The 15,752-nt window shown below is 42.8% G+C and overlaps 1 protein-coding gene across 2 annotated transcripts in view; it reads right to left on the bottom strand.

Moving 5' to 3' along the window:
- LOC105502235 (chromosome unknown open reading frame, human C10orf11) overlaps positions 1 to 15,752 on the bottom strand; it is a 1,134,025-nt gene that overhangs the window by 498,864 nt on the left and 619,409 nt on the right. The window lies entirely within an intron of this gene.

Below are 15,752 nucleotides of genomic sequence, written 5' to 3'. Positions count from 1 at the left end.
TGCATACAATCTTTAAACAAGTATAACCCCTGAGAAGTGTGGATAGATTTAAGAGAAATAAAAGCAAGATCAGCCAGCTTGTAATCTTCTTTTCTCTTTTTTTCCTCCCCAAAGCTGCATTAAATTGGCTGTTGAGAACAATCACATATTTGTGCTTTTATAGGTAGAATGATCAGTATTATGTAAAGATTTGGCTAACAGTCTAAAGGCACATTCACACTGATCAGGATGGCGTGCCGCTAATAATTTTCGGGATGCTCTAGGGAACCCCTAATTCCCTAGGACTACAACTTAGCAGGTCAATACATGCTTTGTACAGAATCTAAGCCTTGCTTCTAGAACCATACCCACCAATGAGACTCTAGGAAACTCATTTCCAAAGAAGGTCTTGGAAATGTTAAGTGTTCCTTTTGAGCTACATTCCCTCTAGCCTGGGTAGGTGCAACAACTCAGCCAGGATAGGCTGCCAACTTGAAAAATGGCACCCTGGAATCCTTAAGCAGAGCCTAAAACCCCTTGTGTGCCCACACCTTGTGACCCAATAAGCCCAGCCACAAAAATTTATCCTAAGGGGGTAATTTAAAGGAAACACACACACACACACACACACACACACCTAGCAGTATTTATACATAAGGTTAAAATCCAGGAACGGTGGGAAAATGGTTTGGTAACTGATAGTACTTAAATCAACTTGATAGAGAATTATACAGTCCATAGAAAGAATATTTTGAGGAATACAAAATAAGTAATAAAAATTTTAAGTAAAAAGTAAAACATTAAACACATCAAGAACACATTTTAAAAAGGATTTCTAAACACATTTTGGAAGGGAACATACATATTCCCTATATGTGTCATAGAGTCATATATAGGGAATAGAGTTGAATGATTTTCTTTGTTAATTTCTCTTAATGAAACCATAACATTGTTAAAAAAATATAAAACCAAACCAAAACAAAATGAAGTGGTTCCTTGGTCTTTTCATCTTTGATTACCACACACATGTCTATGCCCTGAGATTCAAAATCTAGGCTCAGATATAATGTACAACTTCCCTTTTAGGGAATTCAGGAATTCCCTGCCAAGGAGCTTTGTGGAGGGTGGTAAGATTTGGTTGCATGGAAAAACACAATCAGACCACTGCCAGACTGGCTGTTTCACCTGCGATGCTGGAAACGCCAGCTGTTCCTATGCATCTGGAAACATGGAGACTGGAAGGCCTACTTCAAGACTACTCCACGTAAAGGTCTGCAGATGCATTCAGACACGGCAGCAGCAGAAGTACTCAAAGACCTTAGGCTGTGATAAAGAGCAGCTTACAAAGATAAGCCACCTTCACTATGAATGGGAAACCCAAAGGCAAGAAGGGACAGTGTTGTACACCTCTCTTTCATCTCTGGGGACAGCAAAGTGGCAGTGGCCACCAGGACACTCCCATTCCCCCTGAACCAAATATGTCCTTATGTCATTCTCCCATGCTTGTGCCTTCAAGAGGTGAGAGAGACAGGGAGCTCCATATTCATTTTTCATGATGTTTACACCGATCTCTGGCTAAGGGGTTAAACTTTTCTTGGGGCCAATCTAGAGTCATCATAAAACATCACCGCTAGAAGGACGTGAAGGACTAGCCTAAAATACTTTTTTTATTAAAGGCTGTTTTTAAAAAGAATTGTTTCTCTTTACTGAGCACCTACTATGTGCCAAGCACTGGTGTCAGATGTTTCTTATCTATCATCACTGCAGAACTGCCAGCCAGGCATTATTATCTCTGTGACTCAGACTGGAGAAGGTCACACCCCTTTAAGTGGTGGAGAGGGATTAGAGCCCAAATCTCTGGACTCCCTGTCCAGGGCCCTCAACACAAACTATCCTGCCTCTTCGACACACTCAGGGGGACTCAGCTTGAACTGCTCTTGTGCAGGGGCTATAATTAGTTGTCTGGTCCCAGTTGCTTGCAGGGTAAACAATGTCTGATAAACCCACAATGCTGTAAGTATTTATTACATTGCAACCCAGCTGCCAACTGTCTAACCATTTTAATAAAAAGCTATTTTCTAAGGTTTATGTTTTATTGCGTGTATGACTCCCTTATTGGTTAGCATTTGGAGTTGTGGAAAAGGTTATGAATTTAGAAACTGGCTGCATTCATATCATATTTAAAACTTAATGCTATTTTATTAAAGACATATGGGCCTCCAAAGTACACATATTAAATGTCATGTAAGAAAAGTAGCAGTTTAAATCATGGTCAAATTCATTTTTGACGTGACTCCTGAGGCTTCCCAAGATCTGAACTATTTCTTTGTAAATCTGGCAGTTTAACCACACTCATAAATCACTTTCAAAGCATATTATTTCTTAATTTTACTGCATTAGAGAACGTTTGGCCTACACAGTGAACTGTTTGTAGCAGTTATGTGAACAAAGTTGCACATTTAGTCATATAATGTGCAAAGGAAGAGGGGAGGGAAAGCAAAGGAGGAAAAGCTTTTCATTCTTTATTCTGTTTACTCGCCCTGTTCATTTTTACCTAAGCAAACACAATTCAAATTTTCAGCTTAGGCCTCTGGGGTCTAAAAGTGTAGAGGCTGCAAGTCAATATTGAGGCTTTTCTGAACACAAAGAAGAAAAATAAAATTTGTAATCTAATCTTTTCCCAAATATCTCATGACTAAAAATTAGAATGAGTACAGAAATTAGAACCTCTCTTTCTGTTTTTTTTTTTTTTTAGCATTAAACTGAACAGATTATTTTTCAGTTCCATAATACAGTACTTGGTTGTTTTCTAATTGTCTAAAGTGCCAATATTTCAACCTTGGGTTTCAAAACCCTTCTGATGATGGGATAATATTCTTTGGACATGTGTAACAAGCTCCCAAATTTCACTCTCCATTTTTTTTCATTTCGCTCGGGGGGCAGGGTCCTGATTCCAATGACAAATTCTAGGATCTAAACATCAGCCTTGATTTCCAGATTCACCAAGGGAATTAGAGGAGGATTAAGAGAGTTGAGTGCGAGGTCACTCAAATGAAAGAGCTTAAGGGCTCACTTCTGCACCAGGCATCCTTTCCCGCATTGATCCTATATGGAGACCTCTCTGCTCTACAACTGTCCAGAGGGCAGCTGCACCTTCATGCTCCTGGCTCCATCAGTGGCAAGGAGCCTCCTGTCCCCCACGCCATGCTTACTCCTCCTGTGCCTCCACCTGCCCTACTGCTTCCCTCTACCATTCCCACAAGAACAAAAGGGTCTCATGCGGTGGCTGAGGAGATGTCCAAGCTCAGGAGCCTGGACCTCCCCAGGATGAACATGAGGCCTTCTTTCCCCTCTCACATTCTTTTCTTTTAGGTGTTTTATTCTCACTAGGAAGTAGATGTCTCATAAGAGCAGTAGAAGTATTTCATTGTAGAATAAATTCCAGAAAACTCAGTTAAGCCACCAGAAATAGAAGGGTAATGCTCTCTGCTATGGACTGAATGTGTACCCCCAAATTCACATGTCCAAGCTCTAACCAGCAATGGGACTGTACCTGGAGACAAAATCTTTAGGCGGTAATTAAGGTTGAATGAGACCCTAATCCAATAGAACTGTGGTTTCATCAAAAGAGAGAGATGTCCTTCTCTTTCTTTACTTTCTCTACCATGAGTGGAAGGTGCAGTGAGAAGGTGGCCATCTACAAGCCAGGAAGACAGTCCACACCTGAACCCAACCATGCTGGCACTCTGACCATGAACTTCTAGACTCCAACAGTGCAAGAAAATGAATTTCTGTTGTTTAAGCCATCTAGTCGATGGCATTTTGTTATGGCAATCCAAGCTGACTAAAGCTCCCTGCCCCTCACCAATCTCAAACCAAAATTACCTTCCTCACATTCACCCACACAACTTGCTGACACAGCAATGCCACAAAGAGTCCTTGTAAGTTGAAATTACATGACTAAGAACACTAGCTGCTCCTGATGCTTTAGATCAGAGCCTGCATTAGCTCCTGCCACAGATTATCTCATTTAATCCCCCAACAAACTTGAAAGGCATTACCTTCCCTGTTTTAATAGGGGAACTAAAAACAGAAGGTAGAAGTCCAGTCTTTAATCCAAACCTAAACATTACCCTGAAACTTGGAGTGGGCCCAGTCCCCAAACGGAGCAGCAAATCCAACAACAGCTCATGAACAAATTAAGAATCGCAGGTTTTCCATGGAACTCAACAGCTACAATAAATTCAGATTTTAAACCTTCCCACAAAAACAGCTGGAGGTAACTCCTTAAATTCTGTCGAGAACAAAGTAAAGGCTGGGGAATGGGAGAGGAGTGAATAAAAATGGGTCCAATAAAATATGGGACAGGTCACCGAGCCAGATAGCCTCTGTGACAATTCAAAATGCTCAACAACAAAAAATGAAGAGATGACCCACTTCCAAATTTCACTCAAGAGGTAAAAGCTTCATAAAGTAGAAACCCCACTAAAAATCCCCCACTTCAAAAAAGAAAAAAAAAAAAAAAAAGACAGCTTTGGAGCCTAGACAGAGAGTATTAGTTCACTGTTGAAAAGAAATAATGAGTTCTAATTCAGGTAATGTAGCTCAAAATTTACTGCCACATTTTAAAATGCACATGAAAAATAAAATTATCCTAACATGTCCTTGGTGAAAAGACTGCACGTAATTGCTATCACTGACAATGGCATTGAACTTAGCTAAATTAACATCAAAGGAAGTCCCAATTACAGAGCATCTGTGCGTTATTGATGGTGCCCTGTCTGTTCATCTAAGACACTCTACTGTAAGGAGCAGAAAAGCAAATAGAAGGGCTAATTGTAGCACCAGCCTTCGGCAACCCCAAGGGCAGGCCTTCCCTATCATGCTTGTGAAATGCGACTTCTGCTGGTCAGAGTGACAAAAAAGATGCATTTGGAATCTGAGTGTGTACACGGGCCGCAGAAGGAAGCTATGGTGACCACAGGTGGGCAAAACAACTTCTAGGCAAAAACACACCTCCCAGAGGGTTGTAACAAACTCTCAAGCCAGATCCAACAGCTGTCTGGGAACTCAGATGTTCTGGCAGTGTTGGTGAGGAGAAACAGTCTCTTTGGGGAAACAGGAAAGAATGATGCTCTCTCTGCTTCTCAAAGGACCATTTGGGGTAAAGAGCAGAGATAATTTCTTTTGAAATGAGAAGCCCCTCTCTTGTGAGCATCTGGCCTCTCACTGAGTCTGCAGGGTGGCGGAAGGGAGTGCCATTACTTGCGTGCTACTGCATGCTGGTACTTGCCTGGGTATACCTGTTTAACACTCCTCCAAAGGGTACCCTGAAAAGTATGTATCAGCCACATTCAGACAAACATCACATTTTTTCTTCCAAACTTTGTAAAGCCTTTTAACTCTGTTCAGGTTAGACACCCTAAGGCAGGGGTCTCCAACCCCAATCCCCAGGCTACAGACATGTACTAGTCTGTGATCTGTAAGGAACCAGGCCACACAGCAGGAGGGTGAGCGGCCAGTGAGTGAGCTTTACTGCCTGGGCTCTGCCTCCTGTCAGATGAGTGGTGGCATTAGATTCTCATAGGAGCTCCAACCCTATTGTGAACTGTGCATATGAGGGATCTAGGTTGTAGGCTCCTTATGAGAATCTAACACCTGATGATCTGAGGTAGAGCAGTTTCATCCAGAAATCATTCCCCCTCTCCACCCTCAGTCTGTGAAATAATCGTCTTCCACAAAACTAATCCTGGTGCCAAAAACGTTGGGGACTACTGCCCTAAGGTTATCTTACTACTTTATCCTGTCCACAACTTTGCTTTTGAGAACAACAAAAAGATCAGGTAAATGTTAAGTATCAGAAACATTCCTTTCATCACTGAGTTTACATGAGTTTTCTTTTATATTTTCTTCTTACAATTTGTTCTTGTCTGCTATTACCTATAGTAGCAGGCAGTTTGGAATTAGCCACAACTCCAGAGTAGAAAATGGGACCGTGCCATCCTTGTTTTCTCCTTCTTCCTTAGCCATGGAATTGCAAATACTTGTACATGTCACTGAAGGCAGCTTCAGAACAATCTTCATGATGTTCCTCTAGTGGCCTGGCATCTGTGTGGTTGGCCTCTGCCCACCCCCATCTTTTGCAGGTTTCCCTGATAATGGCCTGAGAGTTCAGTCTCTAGAATCCTAAAGTCTGATGTTTCCATGGGCAAAGAAGGGACTTTCTGAGAAAGACAGAGCTCTATTAAGCTGCGGAGTTCAGGAAAGACAGCAAGGCCCCAGTTCAGTGGAAGGGAAGGGATGCCGAGGCTATCATGATCCTCCTTTCACTCATATATCTGTCAATGGTCTTTTTTCTCTGTTCCTAGACAAGTTGCCCCTATATTTCCAACTCATTCTTCTTCATCACTAGGCTAGAATCACCAAGCTCAAAGCAAAGAATTGGGAGGGGTGGGTTGGAGAATGGAGAAAAGCATGTGAAGGATTTGTCAAGCTCACCCATGCACCCACAGCTGAAGAACAGCAGCCAGCCCTGCCCTGTAGCTGTGCATAGAACCCCAGGCAATGTTGGTTTTAAATGTGGATAACTTTAAATCAGAACCCTAGCTTTACTCTCCAGAACCCAGTTTCTTAAGAAAGCATCTTTATTGTCCTCTCCTTTTCCTTCTTCTCTTTCCTTTCAAACTTAATTTTTAAAAATAATGATAGGCCAGGCACAGTGGCTCACGCCTGTAATCTCAGCACTTTGGGAGGCTGAGACGGGCAGATCATGAGGTCAGGAGATCGAGACCATCCTGGCTAACACAGTGAAACCACGTGTCTACTAAAAATACAAAAAAAATTAGCCAGGTGTGGTGGTGGGCACCTGTAGTCTCAGCTACTCGGGAGGCTGAGGCGGGAGAATGGCCACTGCACTCCAGCCTGGGTTACAGAACGAGACCCCATCTCAAAAAAAAAAAAAAAAAAGATAAAAAGAATCTACATTGCAAAAACAAAATACCAAAAATCCTTTTCCAAAGTGGATCAAGAAAATGTCAAGCTGGTAATGTGCAGATTACAGACATAACCAGCTACTAAGGCTCCATCTCAATCATTGCCAGTGATCATGCGAATGAGAACTTTTTATGGCCCAGTTAAGAAGCCTTAAATTTACTCCTTAAAATGAGACAATGAATACCATAAGGGACAGGGGCTTTGAGGTAAGAACATGTCAAAGAACATTTTGGAAATGTTGTGAACTCCCTATAATGGGGAATCACTAGTGGGTCTCTGACAGCCATCAGCTGTCTCCTTGTCCCAGCATCAGAGTTACTCACTCTTACATGGATCCATCTCTGCCATCCCAGAGCTTCTTTAGACATAGCTCTCTAACCCCTGTAGCTGCCTGAGCATTGGGGTTCTGGGAACACTGTGGCAGCCTCAGACCAGTGCCTGCTGTTGCACAGATTTCTAAATCACCAAAGCACCTACTCTGCACAGAGCTCTAAGGCTCCCCTCCCAGATGCCCAGGGATGCAAACACAAACCTGCCTAGACTTTTTTTCCACTTCAAACTCTGCCAAGGTTCCTCCTTACCCTCAGGGGAAATTGCAAACCTGACCTAACTCAGAGATCCCTCCACAGCCTGGCCCCTGCAGTTCTTTGCCTGGCCCATGCATTTCACCAAAATAGGTTGTGGGGAGTCATCACAGGGTCAAAATTGGAAATTACAAGGTTGCCTCTGGCTACCTTCTATCTCCTGATTGTCCTGCTCTTTTACCCCTGCTTTCCATCATAAATGAAATGTAAGGGATACAGTGGGAAGAGCACAAGCTTTGAATTTGACTTTTTTCCCTGAAGTAATTTAAGGCATACAGGGGAAAGAACATGAGGTTTGGAGCCTAGGAAGACCTGGAGGAAAAAAAAAGGACCTGGTTCCACCTTGCTCTGTAATTTTAGGTAATGGATATAATTTCTCTGATCATCAGTTTCCTCATTTGTAGATTCAAGGTTAGGGAAAAAAATAGAGATAAAATTGTTAAGCAGCTGGTACAATAGCTAGTAGACAGTGACTACTTATTGCATGTTCTTCTAACTCACATATCAGGGAAGTTTCTGTGCATCTAATAATGTACCACTAGGCAGCCAGTCGACCTGCAGACTGGCCTTGCTATCCTAATTAGTTAAGTACCCAGAAACCCTACAGTAGTTGGTGCTGTGGCACCAACGACTGCTACTAACCTCACAAAACTCCAGTTGTGTCCCAGTTAAGACCTTGGTTCAATGGCCAGAGATGCAGCAGAGGTAGGGTGCGTGGATGGGATGGCCTGCCTAGGTATTGGTCAGGTTTCTGCAGCACACTACTGCTCAAAATCTTAGTGGCTTATTACAAGCATTTCTTTCTCATGCAGAGGTCTGTGGTTGGCTGGGATGTTTGCAGGCCTCAGGTCAGGTTCAGGTCTGGTCAATGTGTCTCTCATGTTGTTTTCTTTTTTTTTTTTTTTTGAGACAGAGTCTCGCTCTGTCGCTGGGGCTGGAGTGCAGTGGCCGGATCTCAGCTCACTGCAAGCTCCGCCTCCCGGGTACACCATTCTCCTGCCTCAGCCTCCCGAGTAGCTGGGACTACAGGTGCCCACCACCTCGCCCGGCTAGTTTTTTGTATTTGTTAGTAGAGACGGGGTTTCACCATTTTAGCCAGGATGGTCTCGATCTCCCAACCTCGTGATCCGCCCGTCTCGGCCTCCCAAAGTGCTGGGATTACAGGCTTGAGCCACCGCGCCCGGCCATGTTGTTTTCATAGCAAATGGCAGACGTGTGCGAGCAGTGAGTGAAAACACATGGTGCTGCGTAAGGCCTTGGGCCCAGAATTGTCATGCTGTCACTTCCACTCGCATCCCATTGGCCAAGGAGTCACATGGCCAAGGCCAAAGTCAATGGAATGGGGAAGTGTATTCCTTCCTTAGATGGGCAGCCATGGCAAGGGCAGAGAGAAGGGAACAGTTTTAGACCAACAATGTAATCTACCACACTTCTCCCAGTTGTTGGGTTGCAGAGGCAGGACAAAGTATCCTACGGTTATTCATCTTATCCCCAACACTTAAAAAGTGCTACTTACTTCCATGATCCTCTTGATACATCTGTCCAAGCATCTTTGGACAGCAGTGAGCATGTGGGAGGCTAGAAAGAGGAAGAGGGTGAAACTGGGCTGTTGGGGTGCTCGGCAAGCCAAAGGCCCCATCAGGGACACAGCAACATCCCCCAGGCACTGAGCTTCATGGACAGTAGTCTCTACTATGTGCTCAGCACCTGGCAAGACCCCCAGGACTCCTGGGAATGCCCCTAAGAGGCTGCTACCACCTTCCTTCTCTCTATTGTGGATTTTGGTTCTCCAACCATAGGGTTTCACCAGCACACAAGAGACATGGCTTTCCTTCAGTGCTCTATTATTTTATTTCAGAGGGTTGCTACCCAAATGCAAGGCTACAGAGGATGCCTCCAAAGAGTAATACTACAAAAGCATTTACTTGAGATACAGGATGCCATGATGCTAAAAATGGAGAAATACAAAATCTTTAAGTGATTCTCCCTCAAATGAACATGCAAACTGTGAAATCAGGAATAAGGTTGAAAAAACAAACAAACTGCAAATGTTTGGCTCCCAGAGTTGTTTTTGAACACACCATCTAAGCATTTCCTTAAAAAAAATAGTTAATTAAAAATTTTCCTCTCTTCAAAATTTACTAAAAAGCAGCTGAAAATAGAATCTGAATGTGTCTCTAGACAAGAAACATCTGCATGAAAACAGAAAAAAAAATCATAAAAACAAGAGCACAAGATATTTCCAGGTAGTTGGAAATATCCAGAAAAACAACCAATATTTTAAATTATTTTTTGAATGTTTGCCACTATAGAGAACTTTCAAAATATATTGGCTGATGGCCTGTTGAACTGAATGTATTTGTGATTTACAATGTTTATTTACAGGCACGTCCTGCCTTTATATAAAATATATATTCTTGAAAATATTGAGTATAAAGAACAGTAATTGTAATAAACCTAGAAGTAGTTTCTGATACCCTTTTAAGCATTTGCAATTGGGCTACACAGGAGTAACAGAAGATATCAAAGACATATGCAGTGTACTTTAGAATACGATAGCACTTAGTAAAGTGCTAGACTAGGCATAAAAACAATTAAGTGCAGCAAAGAAGCAACTAGGTAGTGCTCCTTTAGGTATAGACAAAAAATACAATAGCAGCGAAGACAGGGAAAATTTCATTGTAACTACACACACACTTGTGAGTACCCCAACATGTTTCATGAGAAGAAGAGCTACTTACTTCCTAAAAGCCCTAATATGAGCAGGCGGGTTCAGAGAGAAGGAGGACTCCAGTACCACCCTGAGTGATGGGGAGCACACAGTTTCAGATCACACCCTTGCCTCCCCCTGAAATACTACCCAGTGGAAAAGCTAAGGCATGGCGATTGTGGTAGTGGTAGGTTTTCCCATCATAAATAATCATGGGAAAATCCTTTGGACAAACAAATATGAAGCCCAGAATCTGTCTTTTCTGCCCCTGTACAAGTGGCATTAACACACTGTCTAAAGATAATGGTTTCTTTCCTGCCTTTTCAGGTAACCATGTTGACTGAAGTAATTAGAACATATACAACTTTTTCATGATGGATCTTCCAATATGCTCTGCTGTTCATGGTTCACTCCTTTGATGAGTATTGACTGAGCCTCTGCTATTGACTAGGTACTAGAGATACAGAAAATAAAACAAAACACAAGGTTCCTGCCCTCATGGAGCTGGCACCCCAGGGTTGAGCAGCTTCCTTATCCCAACGAGAAGCCAGTTTCCTTGTGAATCATTCCCTATCTTCATCCTAGATGGCCTTTTGCATGGAAACCCACAAACACAGACACAGATGGAAGAAACTAAAGGTATCCAGGGGAGTGAGGACCTAACTCCAAGTGTCAAGGGCAGGACTGTGTAGGGTATTCGTGGGAGCAGGTGATTCTCAGACCCAAATAGTTTCCAATTTTCAGTTTAGGGGAAAAGAAAAAGAGAGACTTTTGGAAATGCATGTACTCCAAAGTTTATTTCTTCAACACAGGGCATCTCCCTCCCTCTCCTTTCTTCTCTGTATCTCACACACACACACATACACACACACACGCGTGCGCACACACACATATACAATACCCCACCCTCCCAAGTATCCAAATGTAGGCACACACACAAATATACAAGCTACAACAAAGTACACAAATACATAAACTACACATCATGGCAAAATCAGGTGGAAAAATCAGGAAAGGAAATTGCCTGCCACTTAGAAGCTGACTCTGGTGTACGCATACCTCCCAGAACATGCATATGTGTACACACACAGAGATTGAAGTGGGTATACACACCTGCATGGGAAACAACATATGTTTGAACACACTGTGCCTACACAAAGAAATGAGCAACATGTTTTCAAGGACACCTCACTACTCACAGACATAGTTATTACCACATCTGGCCTATAAGAGGATGGACATTAATGCAAGCAAAACATAAGTGTCAAAACACTTTCTAATGTTGGCTGTAGTTCTCAGCTGCCCCCGGAGTTGCTCTCCCCAGACTCCTTTAAGATTCTGAAGATTAAACAGTTAGTAGCCAACTTTATATACAAGCCTGTAAACAAGAGGGCTCAGCTTTAAATAATTATGTCAAAGAAATGACAGCTGTGCTCTTTGCCAGAACAGGGATGAATAATTACAAAGTCAGGACATAATTAAGCAATTCTGACTGTTGGAGTTTTGAGCTGTCTCTCTGATGTGCAGGGCTGGCATGCCCACCACAAGCGTCCTCCTGGACAGGCCTCTGCACCCCTTTGATCTATGTTTCCCAGTGCGGTGAGGGGTTTAACATTCTGGTTACTAGAAGGCTCTTTCTCTGGGGGCCTGAACCTTCTCTGTGTCCAGTGTGGTGTTCTCTGTATTAACAATGGCATGATTCAATGGCCAATATTTGATAAAGTTATATATATATATATTTGAATTTTGGGAAATGACAAAGCCTAGCTGTTGCGGGTCCATCAACTAATAACACACACACACACACACACACACACATACAGGAAGTGTGGAAGCATCCATTGTAGCATCAGCTATCACTTCCTAATGAATGACAGCATCTTTCTCTACAACAATCAGAGCTCAGACAGAAGGCAGCTTTGAAACAACAAAAGCTAAAAGGCAGCCACAGAGGAGAAATGTGTCATCATGGGAGAAAGGGAGCGAGGACTTGCACTCAAGCGCCAGCGCCTGCCAGGTACCCAATCAGACCTCTGCAACATCAGGCCTTTATTACCTCCTGCATGGTTCTGCATTTGCGTCAGCTGAGAGCACCCAGACTGCCCGTTCCCTACCTCCAAGGCAAGGGCTGTGATTCGAGAGGCATTTTCCATTCTCCCAAATTCTTTATGTCAGGAATAAAATGAAAATAGCTCCCCAAATCACGGCCCCCTTGATCATCCATCAGAGCATTCTGCTGAATAAGCACAACAGGCCTTGGCTGCCCTGGAAAGGACAGAAGCCAGCTTGAGATTCCGATTCCATCAAGAAAAATAGGTTTTCCCTGAATGTGCTCAGCACGGCGGCAGCAACACATGGAAAGGAAATCGCTCGTCACTTAGAAGCTGACTCTAGTGTACACATACCTCTCAGAACATGCATATGTATATATACACAGAGACGGAAACGGGTATACACACCTGCATGGGAACAAACATATGTCTATACACACTGTGAATAGGTGAGAACCAGCCTTTTTAATGCCAATTGATTAATTCAGCCAGGAGCTCATTTGGCCTCTTTCTTTCTACAAGAAAAGTACCACTGCCTATCTCTGAAAATAACAGACAAAAAGGAACTAACTGCCTGTCATTCAATGTAAGCATCCAGTTCGATATGAAACCAAGAACACAGAAGAATCTTCCTGAGCACTTGAAGAATCATGGCATAAATTGAGCACTTAACTGGAAGCCCAGACCCCCAGGGATTCTGGTCCCAATTCCATGGAGCCTCAGGAAACTGCACCCTCTCCCAGCTCATCCATGAAATGAGAGCACAGACTAGGTGATTTCTAAGTCCTCTTTGGTTTGGAAATCATGTGACTGCAGAACAAGAACCAAATCACCATACTTTGTAAGAGCACTACGTCTCTCTACTCAAATAATTAACAGGTCTCTTTTTTAACTTTTGTTTTAGTTTTGAGGGTAAATATGCAGGTTGGTTATATAGGTAAACTTGTGTCATGGGGGTTTGTTGTAGAGATTATTTCATACCCAGGTACCAATCCTAGTACCCAATAGCTTTTTTTTCTGCTCCTCTCCCTCCTTCCAACCTTCACCCTCAAATAGGCCTCCATGTCTCTCGTTCCCTTCTTTGTGTTCATGAGTTGTCATCATTTAGCTCCCACCTGTAAGTGAGAATATGTGGTATTTGTTTTTCTGTTCCTGCATGAGTTTGCTAAGAATAATGGCCTCCAGCATCTTTGTGGGGACATTTTTATGTCCCCATAAAAGATACAATCTCGTTCTTTTTTATGGCTGCATAGTATTCTATAGTGTATACGTATCACATTTTCTTTATCCGATCTGTCACTGATGGGCATTTAGGTTGATTCCATGTCTTTGCTATTGTGAATAGTGCTGCTGTGAATATCCACACGTATGTGTCTTTATGATAGAATGATTTATATTCCTTTGAGTATATACCCAGTAATGGGATTGCTAGGTCAAATGGTAGTTCTGTTTTTAGCTCTCTGAGGAATTGCCATACTGCTTTCCACAATGGTTGAACTAATTTATACTCTTAACAGGCTTTTTAAAGCTTAATACAGTTAGTAAGGATATTGGAGTCAATCATACAAACATGAACTAATTCTAGAATTGATTAGAAACTAATTGGGAACTCTGAAGGGCATTTCTGCTGATGTTGCTAATGACTCAGAAATAGCTAATGCTGGATTTTAAGGAGCCAGTCTCAGATGCTTTCAAAAGCAAGGAAGCATTTCGATTCCCCCCACCTCTACTCAACAGAACAGTCCTGCTCTTACCTGTTTTCTTCATTTAGACCTTAGGAGATCCACAGGGTAAATATTTAGCTCACTGCTCCAGGGGTGAGAAAACAGAGAGAGAAGAGTATAGACCCAGTGGTCAGACACAAGGTAAACCTCCAGCTCCACAATTACTAGCCAGGTGACTTGGGGCAGCCCAGTTAACTTCTCCAGCCCTGAGTTCCCTCACCCATAAAGTGAGCCAATGACCCCTTCCTTCTACTTTAGAGAATGAGTGAAAACTTGTAGATCTGTGCACCAAGAACCTTAGAAGAAATGGGGGGGGGGGGCATGCATTGAGTGCCCCATCCAGATATGGAGGATACTACATTTATTACCCCTTCAGATTTTGTGTGACAACATCAAAGCCAATGAGCACAGGAGAAATACTGATCTACTCTGCACACAGGTATACACATGTATACAAGAAGATGAGATATGTAGGGTGGGCAGGTTATTTATAATAACCCAGGATATTATAGAGTTCATTTGTTGTACTTTTGCTTGGTTTGGTCATGCCAGCTATCTCTGGACTGTTTTCACCAAAAACAAACAAAAAGAAGGCCAAGAAATAAATTATTTCATTTGGAAAAATTACAAAAGCTAGAACAACTAAAGGCAGTCGTGTGCAATACATCAAACCTGTGCCTCGATAGGGAGCACTGTTAACACTTTAATAGCTATGAAATGAATCACTCAATTAATTTCCCACATGCTGAAAGAGGTAACAATACATTTATCTGCCAGTAATATACACTCCATATCATATATTTCCACAACTGCTAGCAATTTTATTCAGCATAATGGAAAATAAGTTACACCTCATGGATTCAGGAAAAGAAAGTGGCCTGAGGTCTGCTGCCAGCAGAGCAACTTGATGGAAGATGTTTCATTGTTCTGTTTTGTTTTTGCTTTTTCTTTCCCCCCTTTAATCACTTCCAATGCATGTGCAGAGTGCTGTAAGTCAATAGCTGAGGATAAACTAGACTTTTAGGATATCAGTGCCAGCATTTTCAACACACAAGCTGCAATCTCATGGGAGGTCACACACAGCTCCACAGAGCCTCAAGGCAGAGGGTTCTCCAAGGAGGTCATCAGGGGTCATTGAGTCCATTCCCCAGCCTCTGGCTTCACTGAAGGACTCCCAACTCCTCCCAAAGAGACAGTCATCCATGTCGTTAAAAAATCTCCTCGTGTCTGAATCCGAGACCCCAAGCCAAATCTCCACTGCCTCATCAGAGCTGCCATTAGGATGACACCAAATTCACTTACAGACTCAGCTGGTAAAGGAGAGGTCAGTAAACACCATTCTAATCAGCTCTGGAGAGATACATGTGGGGGGCACATGCCAGCCTAGGGACACATTGTCAGAAAACATCGCCTTCCACACTAACAATATCTCAGAGAGCTGTGGAGCCCTTGCCTGTGATGGAAGAAAATGACTCTTCCCCAGCTTCCCTTTGGGAGCAAACAAGAAAGGCCCCCTCTGAAGTACTGGAAGAATCCCACCTACCCCAGAAGCCCACTCATGCCCAGTGCTTTCCTCTTTCTCCTTTCTCAGCTGCAAACCTGCAGAGGCCCCACTTAGTGAATATCTTCAAGAAGGAGACCTGCAGTCCCCTACAGAACTTCACCATTGGGCTATGCATAGTGCTGCTTTATTGGTAAAACAGGAAGATCC

Source organism: Colobus angolensis, unplaced genomic scaffold (genome assembly GCF_000951035.1).
Source record: "Colobus angolensis palliatus isolate OR3802 unplaced genomic scaffold, Cang.pa_1.0 Scaffold12, whole genome shotgun sequence".
NCBI classification, from domain to species: Eukaryota; Metazoa; Chordata; class Mammalia; order Primates; family Cercopithecidae; genus Colobus; species Colobus angolensis.
The sequence above is the reverse complement of the archived record's forward strand: the minus strand, read 5'-3'. Positions and strand labels throughout refer to the sequence as shown.